This window comes from Pinus tabuliformis, chromosome 3_1, assembly GCF_031772625.1.
Source record: "Pinus tabuliformis cultivar Carrire ecotype Pingquan chromosome 3_1, CPIR1, whole genome shotgun sequence".
In the NCBI taxonomy this organism is placed as follows: Eukaryota; Viridiplantae; Streptophyta; class Pinopsida; order Pinales; family Pinaceae; genus Pinus; species Pinus tabuliformis.
Window position 1 is genome coordinate 451,360,360 of NC_142301.1, and position 23,876 is coordinate 451,384,235.

Sequence of the window (23,876 nt, forward strand, 5' to 3'; positions counted from 1 at the left end):
GAGGAGGATTAGAGCATTAATATTGCACCAAAAAGTGGTATGACGACTAGCACAATTAAAGGTAGGAAGTCCGAAGAAGATGGATGGGTCTGCAAAGCTCCTGAGAAAGAAGTCTCCTTCGACCTTAATCACACTAAGGAAAAATTCATGGAAGCAAAGAAGAGCTTCGTTGAGGCCTCCACCTTAGGAAACCAGGACAAGACACTGAAGACTAGTGCAACACAAGAATTTGATCCTTCCGTACTCACTACATTTTTGGAGACCTACTGAAGTTATTGCGCGATAGAAAGGTTGCAGAAGGATTGCAAGATTTAATAGACAAGTGCGCCAATAAGGAAAAGACTCCTACGGAGCAGTGCACAATTAGAAATATGGGTATGCATAAGGAACTAATAGGATGCAAGATGTATCTAACAATGCAGATAAGCGATTGTGAAATGGACAAGGTAATCTTGGATCTCGGGTCCGATGCGAATGTTTTGTCGAAGCAGACATGGGAAAGGATGGGGAGACCTGTGTTGCAGTGGTCTCCGATTTATTTCCAAATGGAAAATCAATAGAAATCATCCCAATGGGATGATTGTATGGAATGACAGTCAATATTGAGCATTAGCAGACTTCCAGGTTATAAAAATTGTCGATGATAGTAAGCCTTACCCCGCACTCCAGGGAATTGATTGGGCTATTAATATGAATGGGGTAATTAATTTGAAGAAGAGGACATTGTTGTTTGAAAGTAAGTTGCTAAGGGTTATAGTGCCATTGGATCCTACAGAAGGGGTGCGCTATACTGGACCGGTCCTCGATTATCTAGAAAGTGACAATGAGTTGGATCAAATATACAAGATAACATCACGAGATCAAGACTAGCTCAATCCAACGGTGGATGGAAGGATCACATGGGATGGAGAGAGTTCCTACACTTCTGTCTCAAATGAGGAATTAGAGCATTGGAAAAACTGCTTACATGAAGTGTCTACATTATGGTGCAATATGATGACGAAGTCACTGTGCTGTGTTTCGTCAGAGGTAAGAAAGCTACCTTATTATCATTGTTTGACTGACGTAGATATATTTTTAGGTGAATTTGAGCATGAAGTCCCTAAAGACCACCGTTTTCAAGCATTGGTGTTGGTGCTGTGTGTTGTGCCTGCATGATGGTGGGGTATGCATAAGGAAAGCTTTGCTGGATGGAGGGATTATAGGTGAATGATGAAGTTACGCTTTGGGCATGATAATACTAGAATGACTGAAAAGTATAGTGGGAAGGATGATCCGCGTGATCACTTGGAAAAATGGACTAAGGCATGGGGGATGGAACAACAACTAGAATGGGTACATATATTTTTTCATACCTTGGATACAATCACCATGAAATGGCATCTCGAAACAGAGCTTCGCCACGACACTGCGAAACTGGATATATTGAAGGAAGGTTTCTTATTGACTTTTAGCTTCGAGGATGGATTTGAGAGTATTGACAAAGAAATGCAAGAAATAAAAGTAGCTATGTTCAGGACACCAAAGGAATCGGGAGAATGGACCCAGCCAGATTGGAGTACACAGCTATGCCATGCACTCAAATGCTATAATCTGACTGCTGAAGAAGAAGATGACCCACAAAATATTACCATTCAGGAGACTAAAGGTCAGCGTGATGTCAAAGGATCAAAGGTAGTGAACCCAGATATATGAGAGCCTCTGAAAACTCAACAGGTAAACATTGTGTCTGAAGAAGAACCCAAGTTCGTGAAGATCGATGATTATTGGGACAAAGATACGGTTGATGAAGTGGTTGAGCTGTTGCGCGAGTACAAAGACTTATTTCCCACAAAGTTTTCAGATTTGAAAGGAATTGTCGACAATTTAGGCATTATGAAGATTACATTGAAACTAGATGTGAAGCCTATTAAGCAGCGACCTTATCGATGGAATCCAAAGTATAAGGAAAATTCTGCCTCAAACTGGATAAGATGTTGGAAGCAAGCATTATTGAACCTATAGAAGAATCTGATTGGGTAAACCCAATGGTAGTCCAAGAGAATAAATAGAAAGGAGAAATCTTCCTATGCATAGATCTGTGGAATCTGAATGATGCCTGTGTTCATGACCCATTTCCAACACCATTCACTGATGATGTATTAGAGATTGTTGGCAGCCAGGAAGCATATTCATTCACTAATGGATTTTCAGGTTATCATCAAATAAGGATCACACTCGAGGATCGAAGAAAAACAACCTTCGCGATAGAGTGGGGTTGTTTTTAGTACACTGTTATGTCTTTTGGATTAAAAAAATCACCTACAATATTTTCTAGCGTAGTCATAGAAACGTTCAAGGAATCCATTCATAAGCTTCTGGAAGTATACTTCGATGAATTGACTATGTTTGGCTTGGTAAACACCATGTAGCAAGTCTATGCCTTATGTTGGATACATGTTGAAGATTTTAGATTGCGCTGCAGTTGAAAAAGTGTATATTCTATGTGCCTTTCGATATTTTGCTTGGCCACACTGTCTGTAAGCAAGGGTTGATGGTGGAACCTACGATGATCATCGTCATTGTAAATTTGGAACCCCATAGGAACGTGAAACAACTGTGTGTGACCTTGGGACACACTGGGTACTACAGACGTGAAACAACTGCGTGTGACATTGAGACACACCAGGTATTATAGGAAGTTTACCATGACGTATGCCTAGATAACTGCGTCGATGGAGAAATTGTTAAAAAAGGATGCAATGTTTTACTGGGATGAAGATTGTCAGCACAACTTAGATGTCTTGAAGGAGAAGATGGTGACAACAGCTATTTTGGTGTTTCCCAATTGGAAAAAGGAGTTTTATGTGCATGTTGATATATCCTGTATTGCATTAGGAGTAGTTTTAACACAAGAAGGACAGGGTGAGATTGATCACCCTGTAGCTTTCTCAAGTAGAAAGGTATCAAAAGTAGAGCAGATTTACTCCACTATAGAGAACGAAGGGATGCCGATGGTCTATGCATTTCATAAATTCAGGCATTATTTGTTAGGCAAACACTTTAAGATGTACACAGATCACTCCGCTCTAAAGTACCTAGTCAACAAGCCTATGTTGGGGGGGAAGATCTACCGATGGTTGTTCTTATTCTAGGAGTATGACTTTGAGGTAATTGTGATGTCTAGAAGGTTAAATGTGGGTCTAGATCATCTTTAAAGGATTGAAATAGGCGAAGAACCTAATAGCTTGGAGGAAGGACTGCGAGACACACAAATCTTTGTGGTTCGCACCATGGACAATCATTTTGCTGACATTATTCAATTTCTAACTACGGGAACTACTCCAGAAGGATACTCCACTCAATAGAAGAAGGAGCTAGTAGCCTGTGCAACATATTTTTTGGTAATTGTGGGTCATTTATATAAGATGGGGATGGATGAGGTATTGTGAAGGTATGTTACAAGGTTTGAACACATGAGTATCCTTACTGAAGCTCATGGAGGAGTGGCAGGAGGTCACTATGCAAGGAAAGCGACTGCGCAGAAGATTTTGTGTGTTGGGTTATGTTGGCCAATGCTACAAAAGGATTCTAAGGTATATTGTAAGGTGTGTGATGCTTGCCATAGGATAGGGCAGCCTTCACGATGGGATGAACTACCCTAAAATCCCCAAGTCTCGCTATAGGTATTTGAGAAATGGGTCATTTACTTTATAAGCCTGATACAACCACCAGGAAAGAAGACGAGTGCGCGGTACATTATTACTGCAACAAAATAATTAACCAGATGGGTAGAAGTGCAACCAGTAAGGGATTGTAACACTGCAACTGTTACGGAGTTTCTTTTTGCGTATTTATTAATAAAGTTTGGATGCCCGAAATTTTTTATGAGTGATAGGGGTATGCATTTTTTGAATGAAACAATCATCACAATGATGGAAGCGTTTCAGGTATATCATCAAAAGAGAATTCCCTATCACCCACAAGGGAATGGAACCATGGAACATTTTAATAAGATCTTGGAGCATGGCTTACAAAGATATGAAACGCGTAGAGGAATGATTGAGAAATGTGCATACCTATTGTGTTATGGGCTTATAGGACGACCTGCAAGAAATTGATAGGACAAACACCATTCTAGTTTGTTAGTGGAATCGAAGCAGTCATGCCGATGGAGTAGATTGTTCCCAGCTTAAGAATTGCAGCCTTAATTGAGATGGAAGACCGTGAGACCTTGGAGGAATGGCTCGCACAGATCATAGAGTTAGAGGAAGACCGTTTCCTAGCAGGATTCCATAAGCAAGTGCAAACGGAACGCGAAAAAGCATGGCATGATAGGGAAATTAAGATGCATACATTAAAGGTAAATAATTTGGTGTTGTTATATGATAGCAGGTTCACAAACTTTCGACGAAAGTTTCAAATGCACTGGTTTGGGTCATATGCATCAAACAAATTACAGATGGTGGTGTAGTTTAGCTCGCAAAGCTGAATGGGGAACATTTCCCTAGAAAAGAAAATGAAAGTAAGTTGAAGATATATATAGGGGATCTTGTCGTTGCATTATGACTATATGGTACCAGCACATTCTCATTAATCTAGGTAGCTGCAAGGGATTGCGGGACTATAAACTATGTTGCCCAACTAGGAGAAAAGCTTAATTTGGAGGTTGCGCGCATGTTGGGTAGCGAAGGCCCTGTGTAACGGTTTTGGGGCTTAATGCCCACAAGTCAGGGTAATAATATTGTAAAGGTCCCATGAAGTGTGTGGAGTGCGAAATGTAATAGGTCAAGTCAAAGGGTTTTCCACCCAAAAATAACGTAAAATAATAGAAAGTGAATCCGCATGCCCATGATTTGCAGACCATGGGAATGTATAAATAGAGCAAGGCTCTAATGTTAGAAGTCATTTTTTCTTGGTTTTTGGATCTTGAATGTTATGGGTTTTTGAAGGAAATATTCTCTTTGCATCTGCCAGTCCAAGTCAAGGGTGTTGGTAGATAGATAGAGGCTCTGTAGTTGTGTGCCAGAGGCCTGGTAGAGTCTGCAGCTGTGTGTGTGGACCCCTGAAACTGAGTGGGCAGGGTAGATCTAGTTGTACTAAACAAAAGATAAAGAAAAATAAGAGTTTCTGAATTATTATGTCCTTTATCACGAATCTATCTGCTTGCTTATGTTCTGAATTTATGCATATTTATGATTGCGCGCACTGGTTATTACTGTTAAATGTTTGCTTAAAGCCCTTAAGAAGTAGATCAAATCTATAATAACATCACTAATAATAAGATTCTAAGGACATCCTCATCATTGGGCCTTGCAAAGACCAGATTGCTGTGTAGAGTAGTGGAAGAGCGCAGATCAGTTCGTGACCTATCCAGACCTCATCAAGACATTTCAAGTGTGTGGAAACCTGGTTCTAGCACCCTCCCCTACTACCTCGGGCGATACTTCAGTCCGCACTCCGTGGAATGTTGCCAAAAGGGTCGATAGTGCGGGATTTTTTTGGCTAAAACACTTCTGAACCTAGGTCAGGCCCCAACAAGCCAACAAATGGTTTCATTTCTGGGACCTAGATCTACCTAAGGGATATTTGATGTCAGAACACTTGAACCTTACAAGGAAAGAACTTGAAGATTTGTTGGATTAGAAGCTTCATGATTTTGTGGTATAGGAAAACAAAAACCCACAGATATCTGAGGAGAGGTGGCTGGATCACTGCATATACATGGAAATCCATGAGATCTTCTTCGCGTCCTTCTTGACAAAACTGTATGAGTGGATCGCTAGGCTAGCTGACAGTTAGGGAAGGTGTAGACTGGAACAACCCATCGTGTGGACTCCAGAATTAGTGCACAGACTAGAGGCATTTGAAGATAAAATCACACAGGCAGTATATCGGATAATAGGTAGGAATATCAATGAGTTCTCTATAAACACAATTGTGAGATACAATGAAGCAGAGAGGCATTTTATCAAGGGACTGCAAGGTAAGTACATCAAATCATTGAATACTTGGATTAAAATGATGTTATGTGAAAAACGGGTTATGTGAATCCATTGATGTCTGGGGTAATGCGAAGTGGAAGAGGCTACCAAGGGATCAAAGGAATAGAGAACAATCTCCTGATTTCACTACCAAGAAGAATCGAGGAGGAGCTTGCTGGGTTCTCTCCGAGAGGCGCGGTCCGGTTGATAAAGAAATACATTCCATTGGTACCACCGCCGTCCACACCATCACCCACTTCACCTACATCAACTCCATCTTCACCTACACCCCCTCCACCTCCACCACTGAGGGTTGGAATGGCGAGTGCGATCAAGTTGCCTGTATATAGAGGCGTAGGAAATGAAGGACCAGAATAGTTTTGGTTCATGGTAAAGGTGGTATGGGAAGCCCAAGGCATTACGTATGATAACATTAAAAATGCTACTTTAGTAAGCACGCTGCAGGATCACGCATTGACATGGTATAAAAAGTACTCTAGCGATCACCCAAATGCGAGAATAGTGGCGATCCAGGATGCATTAAACAAAGCATTTAGTAGGCCAAATCAGAGACACAATCGATCATCGAGTTCAAGGAGATCGTCATGCTACCAGGTGAAACCCATTGAGATCTGGATTAGTGACTGAGGAATACAATCTGTGAGGCTAACATGATACTGACAGATGCGCAACACCGCACATGGTTTGTGGAATCTTTGACACCAAATCTGAGGATGGTGTTGTCACAACAAAATATCTCAACCTAGGATGAAGCGTTAGAGATAGGAATGAGGTTGCATGAAACTCCAATACAGGACCCTGGGTTGGGAGTTCAGCAAATCCATGTGCAACTACAAAACCTATGCTTGGAAATGCAAAGCTTGAAGCAGGATAGGGCGCCCCGACCGGAGGTGCGTGAAGGAGTGTGGCGTATCAAATGAAAAGGCCAAGGTCACGATAAGGATCACTGGCCTATATTTGTGAACTATCATAGCGAGAGGAGGACTGATGCCATTAAGACTGTAGGTACAAGTAGGGCTAAGTGTGGTGCCTGCACTCTGGTGCGTGATTTGTTAAGTAGGAGGCAAGCACGCAATGGACAACTGTCACCTGTTGCAGAAATATACCCAAACTCCACAGCAGCTGTATTGCAACTTTTGTAGATTAGTGGGCCACAACGAGTGAACATGCCAAAGCTATGAACTCATGTTGGATAGGACCCTAACCTATCGAATGCAGACTGAGACATGAGGTTTCGATCCAGCTGCAGGGCCACAAGGTGGGTTCCATGGATGTGGATGAGGGAGAGGAGGAATGGGACCTAGATGAGGGCGCGGACAGCTGATCTATTATAATTGTGGACGGCCGGGGCACTACGCTCGTGATTGTACTAACCCAACGAGAATATCTTGTCTGTATTGTGAGCAGTTTGACCATGGAATGGTAGATTGTTTGACGTTGATTGCCGAAATGTGTGAAAAGGGGATACTACAACCTACTCTTACTCAAAATATCCAAATGATGAGGTTTGAACCACATAAAGAGGAGCCCAGCATAAACATGGTACTGTGGAGCAGTGCAACTATGGGGGAAGATGCAAGGGAACAACCCGAAGATGATGTGAAGGGTCGCGATGCTCTTACAAAGGAACCTAAATTTTAGATGGAACATGTGAAGGGAACATCTAAGGAAGCTAAGAAGAACTTCATGGAAGCCTCTACTCTAGGTAGTAGGGATCCAACTGAGCCGGGAATGGATTTCTCTATGCTTACTACCCTTTTAGAGACATGTATGAAGCTGCTACATGAAAATAAGGTAGGTAAGCGACTACAAGAACTGATCACTAGGTGCGCAGGATCAGGGGAGCCATGCGTGGTCCAGAAACTTGGAAAACATGCTTTGTGAACCGGGCGGGAAATGTGAATGATGGCACAAATTGGTGAGTATGAGATGGATCAGGTCATCCTGGATTTGAGGTCAGATGTGAATGTATTGCCCAAGCAAACGTGGGAATGCATGGGTAGGCCCGCGTTGTAGTGGTCTCCTATTCAATTATGGATGGCCAACCAACAAAAGATCTTACGGATGGGAGGATTGCAAGGGGTGACGGTGGACATTGAAGGCGTAAGTACTTAGACAGACTTTGAGGTAATAGAAATTGTTGACGATAATAATCCATACCCTGCATTGCTAGGAATATATTGGGCCACAGACATGAATGGGGTCATCAAATTAAAAATACGAAAGATGATATTCGAGAAAAAGTCGCTCCATGTAGTAGTTCCACTGGACCTGACCAGGAGCACGTTACACTGGACCTGTGCGCGACGAGGAGAGTGAAAATGAACTGGATTGCATCTACTAGATAACAATGCAAGACCAGGATTGGGTGAATCCCACAGTGGACGAGAGAATCTCATGGGAGCATGATAGTTCCTACATGTCAGATTCAGATGAGGAGATAGAATGATGGTAGAACCGATTGCATGAAGTAACGACACTTGACTTTAATATGATGATTAGATCACTGCGACGCATGACAACCAAGGTAAGGAAACTACCAGGAGATGACGACACAACAAAGGGGGAGGACATTGTAGATTAGAAGCGGCACGATGTACAGGAAGGAGCGTTGTGAGAGACAACTACAACAGGGAGGAGTACACCTTGGAGAAGGAGAAGGAGACTGTGTGTATGGGTGGGAGGCCATTAGCATTGAACGAGGCTTGGGAAACCAAGACAAAGTGGTTCAGGCACCCGCTTATGATAAAGGGTGCGGCTATATGTTGTACAACCTCACCCCAACTGAACTTGCATGTGCCAGGGGTTCGATGGGCCAATAGGACCATAAACAAAACAGGGTGTGCGAAGATAACCCTATTTGCGGTCAGATGCGATGAAACTAGGAAGGCAAAGAGAATTTCCCCGACCACTTCCCCTACAGTTCGGACTGAACATGAGGACCTGGACAAAGGAATTCGACAGTTGTAGGAAGCCATTAGGCATGATAGCTTGAGACTTCGCAGGCTGGATGAAGAATGGGCAAGGCTAAGGAGGAAAAGCACAAGGCTGATGAGGAAATCAGCAAAATAGAAATTGACGATGCACAAACGGGCCACACAAATGTGAGAATAAGGGGACCAGACCTGGCTAACCCTCCTATGATACTAGAACAAGTCGTGACCCTGCTATCATGGTTACGACCGCACCCTAATGAATGGGGGAGCACAGAACACGACGTGCTACTGCATTCAGAGGTACGCGAAGGGTGCATGTAGCCTAGGCTAGCAGGGAAGAGGAAGTCTCGCATGAGGGGTGTGAACACCTGACTATCTGTAGGAGGCCCAGTCTCAGTATTCCACGTAGTTGAAAGAGGGAGGGGGAATATAAAGAAGTCTATAGGGAGGTTCCACGGTTCAGATGTGGTGCATAAGACCAATATGAAGCATAGAACGCGTCCACATACCAAGGACTGCGCTGCCAAGTGGGAAGGATGGAAGGTGACCATTGCAGATATTGTTCATGATAAGATGTCCCATTTAAGACACTGAGGAGTGGGTGGCGGGCAATTAAGACACAAGGTTGAATGGATTTACCGCCAAAATCGCATTAATGAACCATGAACGGCTGAATTTGAAATCAAAAAGGTATATAAAGCACGGGTGGCTTGTTACCACATACCCTTTGGCCCCTTGCATATTAAGTTGCTCTGTGTTCAAGTAGATAGGCACATGATGAATGAGGCAGTTGTAAAAGGAAGACCATGGTTTCAAAAACTGCCAAAGGAAATACAGGAATCCCTACTTAGGTCGATATCCACAACTAAGGATGTTACGCAGTGCCCAATGTCACAGATGGGTGGGACAACTGAAATCCATAAATCACCCCAGAAGTCGTAGACTAAGAAGAACCCACAGGTAGCAGGATCAGTCCGGATGTCTCCAAGAAATCTGTAATTCGGCAAAATATCGATGGAAGTAAAGGGAAAAACAATTACGATTGAGAGTGATGAAGAGGAAGAGGATCCTCTGACCTTTGTCGAAGAAATAGAACCAGAAGAAGAGATGGAAGAACCTATCTAGCCAGTATGGGCTCCAACAAAGCGGCCTAAGTATGTTCCTCCATGGAAAGGGAGGGTCAAGGTACCTAAAGGTTTGGATGGCGTTAACAGCACACTCATCACCCCATCTCTCCCTAAAGGGATTCTATTCGAAGGAACGATGAATGGACACATCCCTACTATGAAATTTCGAGACTGGGACCTTTTAGACACTGGGAAGTTTCCCCATTTGGAAACTAGTGAACTGATGGAGCAAAGCACAGAGGGGGCCGTTACAACACTATAGCTATAGGAATGGCTACGAAAGGTGGAGTAGGGTGGGCTGCTCTGCCTTCTATAAATTCCACACTTTCATCGGGCCCCCGTTACAGTATTGGTCATCAGGAAACTGCTCTACGTGGTGCACGATGGGTACTTATGACTAGACAAACCCATCCCCATCACGGTGGAGCTCATTCATAAGATCTCTCAGCTTCCTTGTAAAGGAAGGGACCCCACAGAAATAGTTGGTATGAGTGGTAATTTGACGATGACAAAAGCCATGAAAAAGAAATACAAATTGAAGAAAAAGCAGAGAGGGTATGCTATCAATAGTATTTGATGAGCCTCAAAAATGGGCAATTATTTGGGCTCATTCAACCTCCTAATTTGACTTAATCCACCATTCTCATTAGTTTATTGCATGTTTTTGATTATATTTATGCTAATAGAGTGAATTTGGTTAGTCATTATGCCAACAAGTCTAATGGGTGCTTTGTGTAGCCTTTTTGGTCAATTTGGAGACAAAATTGAAGGTCTTAATGAGCACTTGGTAGCCAAATTCGTGGGAAGACAAGCTAGAGGATTTGTAGGAAGGTTTCCCCTTCATTTATGGGCCCTTACCTCGAATTCTCCACCATCAGCTCGTAGTTCAAGGGCCACCGAATCAATCAACACAAGGGAAGCCAAGCAAGTCAAGTAGGACTGCTGTTAACTACAAGCCTTGGGTAGCCGAGTCCCTAAATTTTAGGAGGACTGCTGGGTCCTCAAATTGTATAAATAAGAAGGCTTAGGGCCTCATTTGGGTTAGCCAGGTTAGCCAGTGGATGATAGCTAGTTAGCCAATAGATAGTAGCTAGTGGTTAGTCATTTTGTAGTTCGATTTGTAGGCAATAGATTAGCTTTGCTTTCAGCTCATTCTCAAGCTCTCCTTGTGGACAGTTTTGATGTAACTCTTAATTTCTTGACCAATAAAGATGAATACAGCTTTGCACCAGCTCTAAATCTCTCTTAGGAGGCTGTAGCTCTTGGGGTTTGGCCCATCTCAAGTGCCCAGTACCTCCTTTGTTTATCTTTATGTGTGTTTGCTGCGTTCTTAAAATAAAATCTGCTCTTTAAATTTAAGTCTTGCTTTGTTATTTAGGTTGCCTTTGATGGTTAAAGTAGCTTTTTATGTTTGGAATATATTGGTAGGATAATAATAGGAAAAAGCTCCAAAAAAGGGTCAACAAACGCTTTTGGTTTCACCTCTTCCTTATTGGATCAGGGGCTGGAGTTGAAGTAACCATGCTGTCCCAAACAAAAACACTTTCTTTGCTTCACCATGCAATCATTAGTGTTTGAATCTCGTTCGTAGAACTTGATATCAGTTTGGATGCATGCTTAGGTTTATGATCACTTAGTCTCATAGTTATTTCACATTGTTTCACTGCAAATAAACTTCTGTTCATTTCCTTTTGTTGTTAGGTCAGATTAGAGTGAAGTAACTAGGTCATAGGTTTTATAACTAGATCTTTGTTTTCTTGCATGTCTTTGTTTGTTCAGTTTGAAAAACCACTTGCAGAGTACCTGTTATCCTTCCTTACCTACCCACGCTCCATCCAACCTACCTGATTCACCCTTCACTTATAACCCTTACCATACGTTTGCCTCATTCGCTTACTTTGTCACGATTCTCATCTTCTTGTGCATCATCACTTCCTCCATCCTTGAACAAATCCAATCGCTCTCTAGCCTCATCCAACAAGCCCTAAACCTCTTCACACCCCTATTTCACCTCCATACTCATTCCTCCATCTTTTTCCCTCCATCCATGCTCCAAAATCCCATTTCGAAACATCCTGTAGAAGAATTACAGAGCTTCCTGTAGAAACCCCTGCAGACTTCCTGTAGAAGTTCATAAACACGGTTGCATGGCATCCAGACTTTGTGAAACTCTCAGAAAGAATGTTAGGGATCCCTTAGACCCTCTCTGTACCATCCCAACTTTTCCCAAAGCATTTCATCCCTTGATCCATCCCTGCACAGTGGAAAACTAGTTAAAATCACATGCATGATAATTCTAATAACTTAATCAAAAATACAAAAAGATGTTTTCTTCAGATAGTGATAACTTAGACACATGCATTTTACCTTCCTAGAAGTAATGGCATCTCTTTCAGTAGTTTGCATGCTCCCCTTTGCGTCAGTGGGACTAGCTGGTAGAATCAGGGTTTGCTAGGTTTTGCGTTCCTTTTTGGCTTTCATTTTCTTTTCGCAATTAGATTAGCTTCCTTCGAGTTAGATTTCATCCACCAATTAAAAAGCTTCTTCTAAGAGCTCATAGAAGTTGGCTTAAGCTCCTAGCGGACTTGTGCCAGCTGACCAAGTGACAGCTGCGGCAAGAGCTAGTACTTGTGCATACAGCACCATCGCTTCCAAGTTTGTTACGAACTACCGGGTTGATAAAATTAAAGAAGGGAGTTCCAGGAGTTGTAGCATTATTGCTACAATACTGGAGCCCACCATCTTTTTGGCGCCGTTGCCGGGGAAGCATCAGAGTATTGGTGATTGTTGCTTTTCTTCTATTTTCCACTACAATCTTCTGCTAAGTAGTTTATTTCATTTCCATTATGCAATTTCATTTATGCAAAAGTAGATTAGCCTTTCCTGCTTTCATAGATTAGCATTTCAATTCCGTAATTTCATTTTTGCAAGCGTAGATTAGCATTTCAATTTCGCAAGCGTAGCCTAGCATTTCATTCAAGCAATTTCATTTGAGCAAAATAGATTAGTCCCCTCCTGCTTTCATTTCAATTTCGCATTTTCATTTCAGCAAGATAGTTAGTTGTAGTTCAATCTATTTTAGTTTTGCAGGAACCAGAGAAAAAAAAAACAAAAGCAATCAAAAGTCTTTCCATTTCATGCCTTGTAGGAGTAGAGATAAGTTAGAAAATTGATTGCACAACACCCCCACTGCTTCACACAGCCAACCTTCTCTCTCTTCTTCAATGGCTGTGATTAAAGAACCCTTAGGTGGACAACAAGACATATTTGAAGAACCTCATGGGGAGAAGAAGAAGAAACCATTCCTTTGGAGCAAATGGCTACAAGCAGAAATGTTGGGAGCAGTCCCTTGTCCAAAGATGAATTTGAAGATCAGATAGAAGATTTCAAGAGTGATATGAGGCAATTTCTTGCCATGCAATTGGATACCCTGTGGATCCAAAAGAAGAAAGAGGAAGCCAAGAGGGCTTTGGTCATCTTTTGTCCTAGGTGCACTAGAAAGCATCCTAGGAACGAATGTCCAATGCACTCCCTAGAAGTGTGTTTTGTCTGTGAAGAATACCATCCTACGAATCAGTGCCCTTCCTTTCCTAGACTTAAAGTTGCATATCAAAGAGTTAAAGGAGCCACTGAACCACTCTATTATATGAACCAAAGGAGGCCACATGAACCTAGATCTTATCAGCAAGAAGTGCAAGGGACATCCGAGACCTATTATGACCCCTATCAAGCCACTTTCATGCCTTCTTGGGGTCCCCCTTCTCATCCTTCCTGGTCTACACCTCCTCCTTGGTCATATTCTCCTTGTTCCTTCACAGATCCATATTATTCCCTACCAGTTGCTCATTCATTTCACTCTTATGCTCAGCCACAGCCTCAGTGGAATGCACCTTATCAAGAGTGGAGGCCCCAGTACAACTCTCATCCCACTCATTTTCCTCCACCACTTGCTCATCCACAACCATCGCCTCCTCCTCCACCAAGGCAACCCCAAATGCCTACCCAACCACAATGCCATCCATCTCCATCTCAATTTCACACCTCCACTCAACTACCCATACCATTTCCAAAACCATACCATGGAGCAGCTCAGCCCAATTGCAAAGCTGAGGCACAACATGTCCAAACAACTGCTCTTGAGCTCAATGATCTTCACCATAGCTCAGGAAGAGTATTGCAAAAAAGAGACTATATTGAAAGCATTAAAGGACCACATCAGGCAAAAGAAGATTCAGAAGAGGAAATCAAAGAACCATGGGCTTTGCTTGATGAAGAGAAGACATCAGAAGTAGAGATAAAGAAAGATCCTTCATGGTTACCATCAAATTTCCATGTATTCAAGAGAAAGATCAGCAAAAAGAGGAAGATGAGGAAGTCATGTTAGAAGGTGACATGAAACATGATCCAGATCAGCAAAAGAACCAAGGATATCAAAGCTATATTGAGATATGGTTTCAGAAGGTGACTAAGTTGCAGTGGTACTCTCTTCCTCAGCTATGTGTGATCCCTTCAAAGTTAGATCATTTGGTCTCTAAAGTCTGGATAGTTGTCCAAGCATGCATTTCGAGCCTTCACATCATTTTTCCTCTAATCTCGATGTGCACATGGCTCCATTGGAAGTATTCTTATACTTGAAAATGATTTTGTTTTTCAAGTAGGGTAGGGTAAAAAAAAGAAAAAAAGAGAAAAAAAAATGAAAATAAGAAGAAAATAAAAATCTAAGGTGAAAACCTCTTCGGAGGCATCTTAGATTGGCTCATTGATTGAAAACCTCCATGAGGCGGTCAATGGGTTGGAAAAAAGAGAAAATAAAAATGGAATAAGATCCCTGGGTGAAAACCTTCCTTGGAGGCACCCAGGGCAGGCAATTAGGGTGAAAACCTCCATGAGGCGCCCTAGTCGTTTTTCAAAAAAAAAAGAAAAAGAAAAGAAAAATAAAACTAATCTCCATTGGCTAATTGCAGGTTGCAAGAAGGACGTTTCATGACAGGAGGAGCACTCAAATCAAGGTCAAAGGAATTTTCTTGTGCCTTCTACAGGAAGCTCTGTATTTCTACAGGAAACATCCTGTAGAACCTTTGGACGAACCAAATTCAAGTTTAAAATGGAATCTGATGGTAGGAATCTGTTGATCAGGCCTACAAGCACTTGTGTGTCCATCCCTTGCCTTTCTCCATCATTTTTTCCACCTCATTGTGCTTCTACAGGAACTTCTTGTAGAAATTGTGGGAAACTAGACATGGATTTCAAAAAGTGGTTTGGCGAACATGGTAGCTTCCTCGAGGGTTCAGAAGTCCTCATGCAATCTTCCAACTCCTCCTCCATCATCTCCATACCTGCATCACAGCCCAAGCTCAGTTTTTCCTTCCATGTAACCACTTGCAAAAAGCCTTGAAGCAAAAAGACATAGAACAAAATTTGTTTTTGCCATAACTTGAGAACCATGCATCCATTTGACAAACTGTTTTATGGGGAATTGTACAAGGTTGATGGCAACATGCCTGAGCAGTTCCATGCAATTCCGGTGCACGGTTTCCAAGAAATCAGCCTCCATCACCATCAGCCATTTTTGAATTTTCTCCATAACCGTGCATCCGTTTCAAAACCTGTTTCATGGGGATATGCATATGAGTGATGGTAACCTACCCAAGTAGTTTCAGCCGATTCCGATGCACGGTTTACGAGAAATCGATATCTGAAATCTTCAGCCATTTTCCATTTTTCTCAAAATCCATGCATCCCTTGATCACGATTTTTCTATGGGAGATGCATCATGATGATAGAAACATGCTCAGCAAGTTTCAGATCAATCCGGTTTATCGTTTGGGAGCAATGGTGAAAACAAGTTCTGGTTCTGTGACAATGCAGCAGCAGCAGCTTGAACGTGCAGGTCTGAACGTGGAAATGAACTCCTGCAGCTTGGATCCGTCCAGAGGACACCTACACAAGAAAAAAACAACCATGAATCATCAATCCAGCCACCATGCAACTACATCCACACATGCATGCAGCAAATGAAGATCAACACATGCATGCAGCAAAAGCAACCACGCACAACTTGCAGGTACGTGACTAAACTTGTTCCTCTATTTGCATGAATCTAATCTAAGCATTGCATGAAAGAATGAGATGGTTTGGATTAGAAAAATCGGTGGCCAGCTAACTGGCCACCCTCGTCCAGTTCAAACAGTGCTCGGTGGGTGCAATCGACACGCATGCTCAGCCATCTCAGGAAGGAAATTGAAAACGGGTAGTGATGGACAGTTAAACTCCAGTGTGCTTGATGGATGAGATTACAAGCAGAGAACAAATAGTTAAACACTGCAGAGGACCAACGGTCTGCATGGGGCCAACGTGTAGTCGGCTAGCTCACCCTTCATCAACGAAAATCTTCATAAACATCCAATCAAACCCTCACAGCTATTGTTTCTAGTTTATCATCATCCTTGCAGCTGCAGAGGATGCCAAGCATCTTAATGCAGTGGAATTCAGTTTCGAGGATATTGAATCCACATCTAAAGCCATAGGAAATGCAAGTAAAGCAGTGGTATCAAGAGGACCCACAGAGGATGGACCTAGTTCCAAAGTTACTACAACTGATGCTTTGAATGTTATTGAAGCAGCCAAGCTAGCAAATGTGAATCATATTGTTGTTGTTTACGAATCTGATGGAGGGTCTTCAAATGTTCTTGATGGAATCTCTTCATTTTTCAGCAACTTGTTTGGAAAATCAGAAATATCATTATTAGAGCTTACTGAAATAATTGTGGAAATGGGATTAAGTTACACTATCCTAAAGTCCAGTTCCACAGATGATGTTATTTCAGAGAAAGACTGCAACCTTGTTCTTAAGGCGGAAGGAAGTGCAGAAGTAAACAACAAAGTAATCAATGCAAATTCAGCATTGCATTCCATGGTTTAAGGTTTCAAAGACACAAGTTGCATCTATGGTAGCTGAGGTTTTCGCAAACACTTCCATCTCAGAGAACAAGACTATTGATGTTGCAGCCAGCCCTTCTGCACCTTCTCTGCCAGTTTATGAGCTTTTAAGTGCCATTCCAACAGATGGAAGAAAGGAAGTTTTCGCCGAGGCCTAAGTGAAAGCCAAAGCTGAAGAAGAAGAGCGCATAGCTGCAGAAAATTCACGCAAAAAAAACAGGAGCTTGCTGAACAACTTGAAGCAGAAGCAAAAAGGCTTGCAGAAAAAGAAGCTGAAGCCACTGAACTCGCATCCCAAGTCAAGGCAGGTGCTACAACTACTTCATTCAATTATTTTGCAAGCAAGGCTAAAGCATTCGGTATAGATATTTTTGAGGCAAGGACAAATTTAAGAGAGGGAGGAGCAATTCATGTATTGCTTCCCTTTTTGTGAAGCTACATACTCTGAAATGCGAGCTTATGCTGTGAAACTGTTGTTTATCTTGTCTCAAGATGGAGATAAAAGAAAATTAGCAGAACATCTTGGAGAAAAATATATGAAATGTTTAGCAAAACTTATTTCAACATCTTCAAATGAAGAAGAGAAAGTTGCCGCAGTCAGAAAGTATTGTCATGTTAGGAACAGAAATTTGAATTAAAGTTAACTAATGGAAAAACAGTGATTTTTCATGAAGTGAATCTACCATGAAACAAACTGGAAAGTTCTGGTGTTGTTCTGGTTAGATTTGTTTATTTCAATACTTTCCAAGGGGTTCACAAGGTCTTTTGCAATAGCCAGATTATTCCATGTGAAAGAATTCTTAAAAGTGTGATTCGGTATGAAGTTTTGCTCTACTCCTGGTTATACAGCAGCTTGAAACAAAACTTGGGAATTCTCATTTTTGGCATGTTTTGAAGCAATTTCAGATTGAAGGGAAATGCTGATTCATAGCAGTGATATGTGAGCAAGTCATATTTTCTCTGCCCTTGATCTATATTATGTTCTGTTCTGCTTCTGTTATCAATTCTTAGCAGAGTTCAAATCCAAGATTAAGAATGCCATTTGATTCAGTTAAAGGCCTGGAAACACTTTTTCCCATCCAACTTTGGCATGCAATATCTATTCTCGGGAAGTTCATTGTACTTGTGTGCTTTTATAATACATTAGACTTGCCATTTGTGTTGGATTCGTCAGCTTTCAGGCAGCAGAACAGTTCAAGGAGAAGGCACCCCCAGCCAAGCAAGCAAAAACAAAGAAAATTGGTTCTACAGGAAGTTAGCAGACTGTTTCTACAGGAAGACAGAGGACTCTTTCTACAGGAAGCTAGCGAACTGTTTCTACAGGAAGTTTGAAAAGAGGAAAGCCAAAGGAGGAATCGGCCGAGATGTTAGCCAAAGAAGCCACCAGGGCCATCAAAGATGAGAAGAGAGATTGGTTGCTCAGAGGATGAGAAACACTTTCAGTAGGGGGGTGATGATGAGCCCCAAAAATGGGCAATTATTTGGGCTCATTCAACCTCCTAATTTGAATTAATCCACCATTCTCATTAGTTTATTGCATGTTTTTGATTATATTTATGCTAATAGAGTGAATTTGGTTAGTCATTATGCCAACAAGTCTAATGGGTGCTTTGTGTAGCCTTTTTGGTCAATTTGGAGACAAAATTGAAGGTCTTAATGAGCACTTGGCAGCCAAATTCGTGGGAAGACAAGCTAGAGGATTTGTAGGAAGGTGTCCCCTTCATTTATGGGCCCTTACCTCGAATTCTCCACCATCAGCTCGGAGTTCAAGGGCCACCGAATCAATCAACACAAGGGCAGCCAAGCAAGTCAAGTAGGACTGCTGTTAACTACAAGTCTTGGGCAGCCGAGTCCCTAAATTTTAGGAGGACTGTTGGGTCCTCAAATTGTATAAATAAGAAGGCTTAGGGCCTCATTTGGGTTAGCCAGGTTAGCTAGTGGATGATAGCTAGTTAGCCAGGAGATAGTAGCTAGTGGTTAGTCATTTTGTAGTTCGTTTTGTAGGCAATAGATTAGCTTTGCTTTCAGCTCATTCTCAAGCTCTCCTTGTGGACAGTTTTGATGTAACTCTTCATTTCTTGATCAATAAAGATGAATCCAGCTTTGCACTAGCTCTAAATCTCTCTTAGGAGGCTGTAGCTCTTGGGGTTGGGCCCATCTCAAGCGCCCAATACCTCCTTTTTTTATCTTTAGGTGTGTTTGTTGCGTTCTTAAAATAAAATCTGCTCTTTAAATTTAAGTCTTGCTTTGTTATTTAGGTTGCCTTTGATGGTTAAAGTAGCTGTTTATGTTTAGAATATATTGGTAGGATAATAACAAGAAAAAGCTCCAAAAAAGGGTCAACAAATGCTTTTGGTTTCACCTCTTCCTTATTGGATCAGGGGCTGGAGTTGAAGTAACCATGTTGTCCCAAACAAAAACACTTTCTTTGCTTCACCATGCAATCATTAGTGTTTGAATCTCGTTCGTAGAACTTGATATCAGTTTGGATGCATGCTTAGGTTTATGATCACTTAGTCTCATAGTTGCTTCACATGGTTTCACTGCAAATAAACTTCTGTTCATTTCCTTTTGCTGTTAGGTCAGATTAGAGTGAAGTAACTAGGTCATAGGTTTTATAACTAGATCTTTGTTTTCTTGCATGTCTTTGTTTGTTCAATTTGAAAAACCACTTGCAGAGTACCTGTTATCCTTCCTTACCTACCCACACTCCATCCAACCTACCTGCTTCACCCTTCACTTATAACCCTTACCTTACGTCTGCCTCATTCGCTTACTTTGTCATGATTCTCATCTTCTTGTGCATCATCACTTCCTCCATCCTTGAACAAATCCAATCGCTCTCTAGCCTCATCCAGCAAGCCCTAAACCTCTTCACACCCCTATTTCACCTCCATACTCATTCCTCCATCTTTTTCCCTCCATCCATGCTCCAAAATCCCATTCGAAACATCCTGTAGAAGAATTACAGAACTTCCTGTAGAAACCCCTGCAGACTTCCTGTAGAAGTTCATAAACACGGTTGCATGGCATCCAGACTTTGTGAAACTCTCAAAAAGAATGTTAGGGATCCCTTAGACCCTCTCTGTACCATCCCAACCTTTCCCAAAGCATTTCATCCCTTGATCCATCCCTGCACAGTGGAAAACTAGTTAAAAGCACATGCATGATAATTCTAATAACTTAATCAAAAATACAAAAAGATGTTTTCTTCAGATAGTGATAACTTAGACACATGCATTTTACCTTCCTAGAAGTAATGGCATCTCTTTCAGTAGTTTGCATGCTCTCCTTTGCATCAGTAGGACTAGCTGGTATAATTAGGGTTTGCTAGGGTTTGCGTTCCTTTTTGGCTTTCATTTTCTTTTCGCAATTAGATTAGCTTCCTTCGAGTTAGCTTTCATCCATCAATTAAAAAGCTTCTTCTAAGAGCTCATAGAAGTCGGCTTAAGCTCCTAGCGGACTTGTGCCAGCTGACCAAGTGACAGTTGCGGCAAGAGCTAGTACTTGTGGATACAACACCGTCGCTTCCAAGTTTGTTACGAACTACCGGGTTGATAAAATCAAAGAAGGGAGTTCCAGGAGTTGTAGCATTATTTCTACAATACTGGAGCCCACCAGTATTCAGGACAAAGGGGTCAGCATTGCTACCCAGTTACTGGCCAGAAAAGTGATGAGGAAATGCTGAGGCAGTGAGGTCTCAACAATGGTTGTCACGTTAGCTGAGCAATGCGTAGAAGGGGAACGGTTCAATTGGGTGCAGTTCCTACACGACGATTTTCTAACCAATTGTAGGGAGGCCCAAGAGTAGGGTAAGACCTTCCACTATGCATGGTTGCTCTTATCCATCCTCTTGGTTACAATTGAATTACCCAAAGATAGCCAGTTTCCTTCCCTGGACTAGGATTGGCCAAAGGACGCAAAATACGCGTCACTATGGGTGACAAAGGATTACGCAAGAATTCAAGAAGTCAACATTTTCTACATATTGATGGATGTGAACATATGCCAGTGGATCAACTAGCAACCCCATCTATCTGCTGAGGTATATGACAGTGTGAAGAACGTGGCTGATTTTAAGACAGATATGTACCATGTATACATTTGGGCGCGCAAGGATCCAGAGTAGATGTGAACCACACTTCCCTTCATTACCATCGACGATGCTATTTTTGCGGTGCTGGATACTTGGCTACTAGAGTGGCGTGGAACAAATGTGGTAGGGCGTGATGAGACCGCCATCCAAAAACAGAAGGTTGAGTCCAAGTTCTTAGCACAACAAAAGTGGAAGGAACAACACGTTGTGGAAGTATGGTCCACCTGGGATGCAGCGCAGGCTTCCATAGGCAAGGCGACAATAGGAGGGGCTACTACGACAGAGGACGAAAGTGGCCCGAAGGTGACCATAGAGCAAGAAATGGATATAGGGACGGAATGCATGGCGCCAACCATCACCTGTTCACCATTAAAACGACCGCTTGCAATAGAACGGTCGAAGTCATGGAAGAAGACCAAGGCATCCAAGTTGGACGGGGAACTGATCACATTGACCAAAGGTGACCTATGTGACATACGGGATACAGTTTGCGAAGTCACCTAGGAGGCACTCGATGAGGCCATGATGGAGTAGCAAACTATTTTCGGGGTGCTCAGGGTGCAGTTGTAGGAGCATCGGCCCCATAGCCGGGCATAGTTTCTACCCATGGAGCCACGAGTATGTCAGCAATTGAACAACAGCTACATGCAAAAATTGCTAATACTATTGCACTTCCAGTAGGAGCATTTATAGCAAACAGCGTGGTGGACAGAGCTATTGTAGGCCAACTTACGGGGCTTGGATTAAATTTGGCTACCCTCCCACGTGATAGCTTATACCAGCTCGAGGACAGCGTAACAATGGAGCCCCATGTTAGGGAATGACGTACGATAAAAATACTTAGTGAGCAATGAATTAACATCAAGCAGTTGAGCCTCCAATGTGATGAAGCAGTAGCACAAAATCGATAGTTGGAGAAAATTGTGGAGGAAGCATGTTGTCATGCTGTAGAGCTCGAGATTGCGACAAATTTACCTGTCGGCATACATATCCACAAGTTGGCCAGTGGGTTCCACGAGTCAAAGGAAGAAGCATCAAGGATCCAGTTGGCCCTCAACTTGTAGATGGTAGAACTGAAATTGAACTTATAGCCCTCTACACCACTAGAAGTCACATAGCAACAAAAAGGCATCATTAAATCTGGGTGGGAAATAATACCACGTGCCATGCAGGAGTTGCATTGGTTTGTTAGATCAGTCACTTATTATGGTCACTTCACTATAGGAAGACCCAACCATACAACGGTTGGAGACATAAGAAAGGGAGTTACAACAGGCCTATGATAATGTTAGGGGGACCGCGCAAACGGTTGCTATTACGCAGCGCTTGGCCAAGATGAGGGAGGCCTAGGATCTCCTGATATGAGTTGATTCCGCTCAGTAGAAAGAAGCAGTGATTAAAGAATGCATCCAGCCTTGGCTTGATGAGGCATTCACAGTTTCCACCAACATTGAGGGAAAGTTAGCACACATGTAGGGAGTATATGAACTGATACAAGTAAATGAAACTAATATTGATGCATCGGTGGCTCACGTACAATGGGTACAACAGATGGTGGAAGAATTTGTTGCGAGGGTAAGCCAAGTGTAGAAGTTGATGGATGGCCTTCGTGCAAAGATTGCCACCACAGTCGAGTGACTTGGGACAAGTCAAGATGATTGTGTTAGGGTCTTGTTGGGTAGCGGAGGCCCCGTGTAATGGTTTTGGGTCTTAAGGCCCATAAGTCAGGGTAATAATGTTGTAAAGGTCCCGTGAACTGCGTGGAGCGCAAAATGTAATAGGTCGAGTCAAAGGGTTGTCCGCCAAAAAAATAATGTAAAATAATAGAAAGTGAGTTGGCTTTCCCAGGATCCACGGACCATGGGAATGTATAAATAGAGCAAGGCTCTACAGTTAGAAGTCAGCTTTTTTTGGTTTCTAGATCTTGAATGTTATGGGTTTATGAAAGCAGTATTCTCTCTGCATCTGTATGTTTGAGTCAAGGGTGTTGGTAGATAGATAGAGACTCGGCAACAGTGTGCACAGAGGCCTGGTAGAGTCTGCAGCTATGTGCGTGGACCCCTGTAGCCAAGTTCGCAGGGCGGATCTCATTGTACTGAACGAAAGATAAAGAAAGATAAGATTTTCTAAACTATTGTGTGCTTTATCGCGAATCTATCTGTTTGCTTATGTTCTGAATTTATGTATATTTATTATTGCACGCACTGGTTATTACTATTAAATGTTTGCTTAAAGCCCTGAAGAAGTAGATCAAATCTATAATAACCTCACTAATAATAATATTTTAAGGAGCGCCTCATCATTGAGCCTCACAAAGACCAGATTGCTGTACAGAGTAGCGCAAGAGCACAGATCGGTTCGCCATCCATCCAAACCTCATCAAAACATCCCAAGGGTGTGGAAACCTGGTTCCAGCACCCTCTCCTACTACCTCAGGTGAGAATTCAGTCTGCACTCCACGGACTGTTGTCGAAAGGGCCGGTAGAGCGGGATTTGTTTGGATAAAACACTTCCAAACCTGGGTCAGGCCCCAACAAGCCAACAACATTGGATGATAGGAGTGTGATAAGTGAGACTGCGCTACATGAGTTGCACCATGGCAGATGGTACCACACAGGTGGGTCCAAAGGTAACCATTGAGGTTACTATTCATGATTTGATAGCCAAACGATAGTTAAGGGGAGAGATTATGCGCTATTTATGGCGAAAATATTTGAAGATATGCCACCAAAGTAGCATTTATTATCAGAATTTGGGGGGAACGGTCAAATTCAAATTCAAATCCCACTATAAA

At 42.3% G+C, this 23,876-nt stretch overlaps 1 pseudogene; it reads left to right on the plus strand.

Annotated features, from left to right (window-relative positions):
• The first annotated feature begins 1,371 nt into the window (after positions 1 to 1,371).
• On the plus strand, positions 1,372 to 17,419 carry LOC149187702 (uncharacterized; annotated as a pseudogene).
• Positions 17,420 to 23,876: the final 6,457 nt, after the last annotated feature.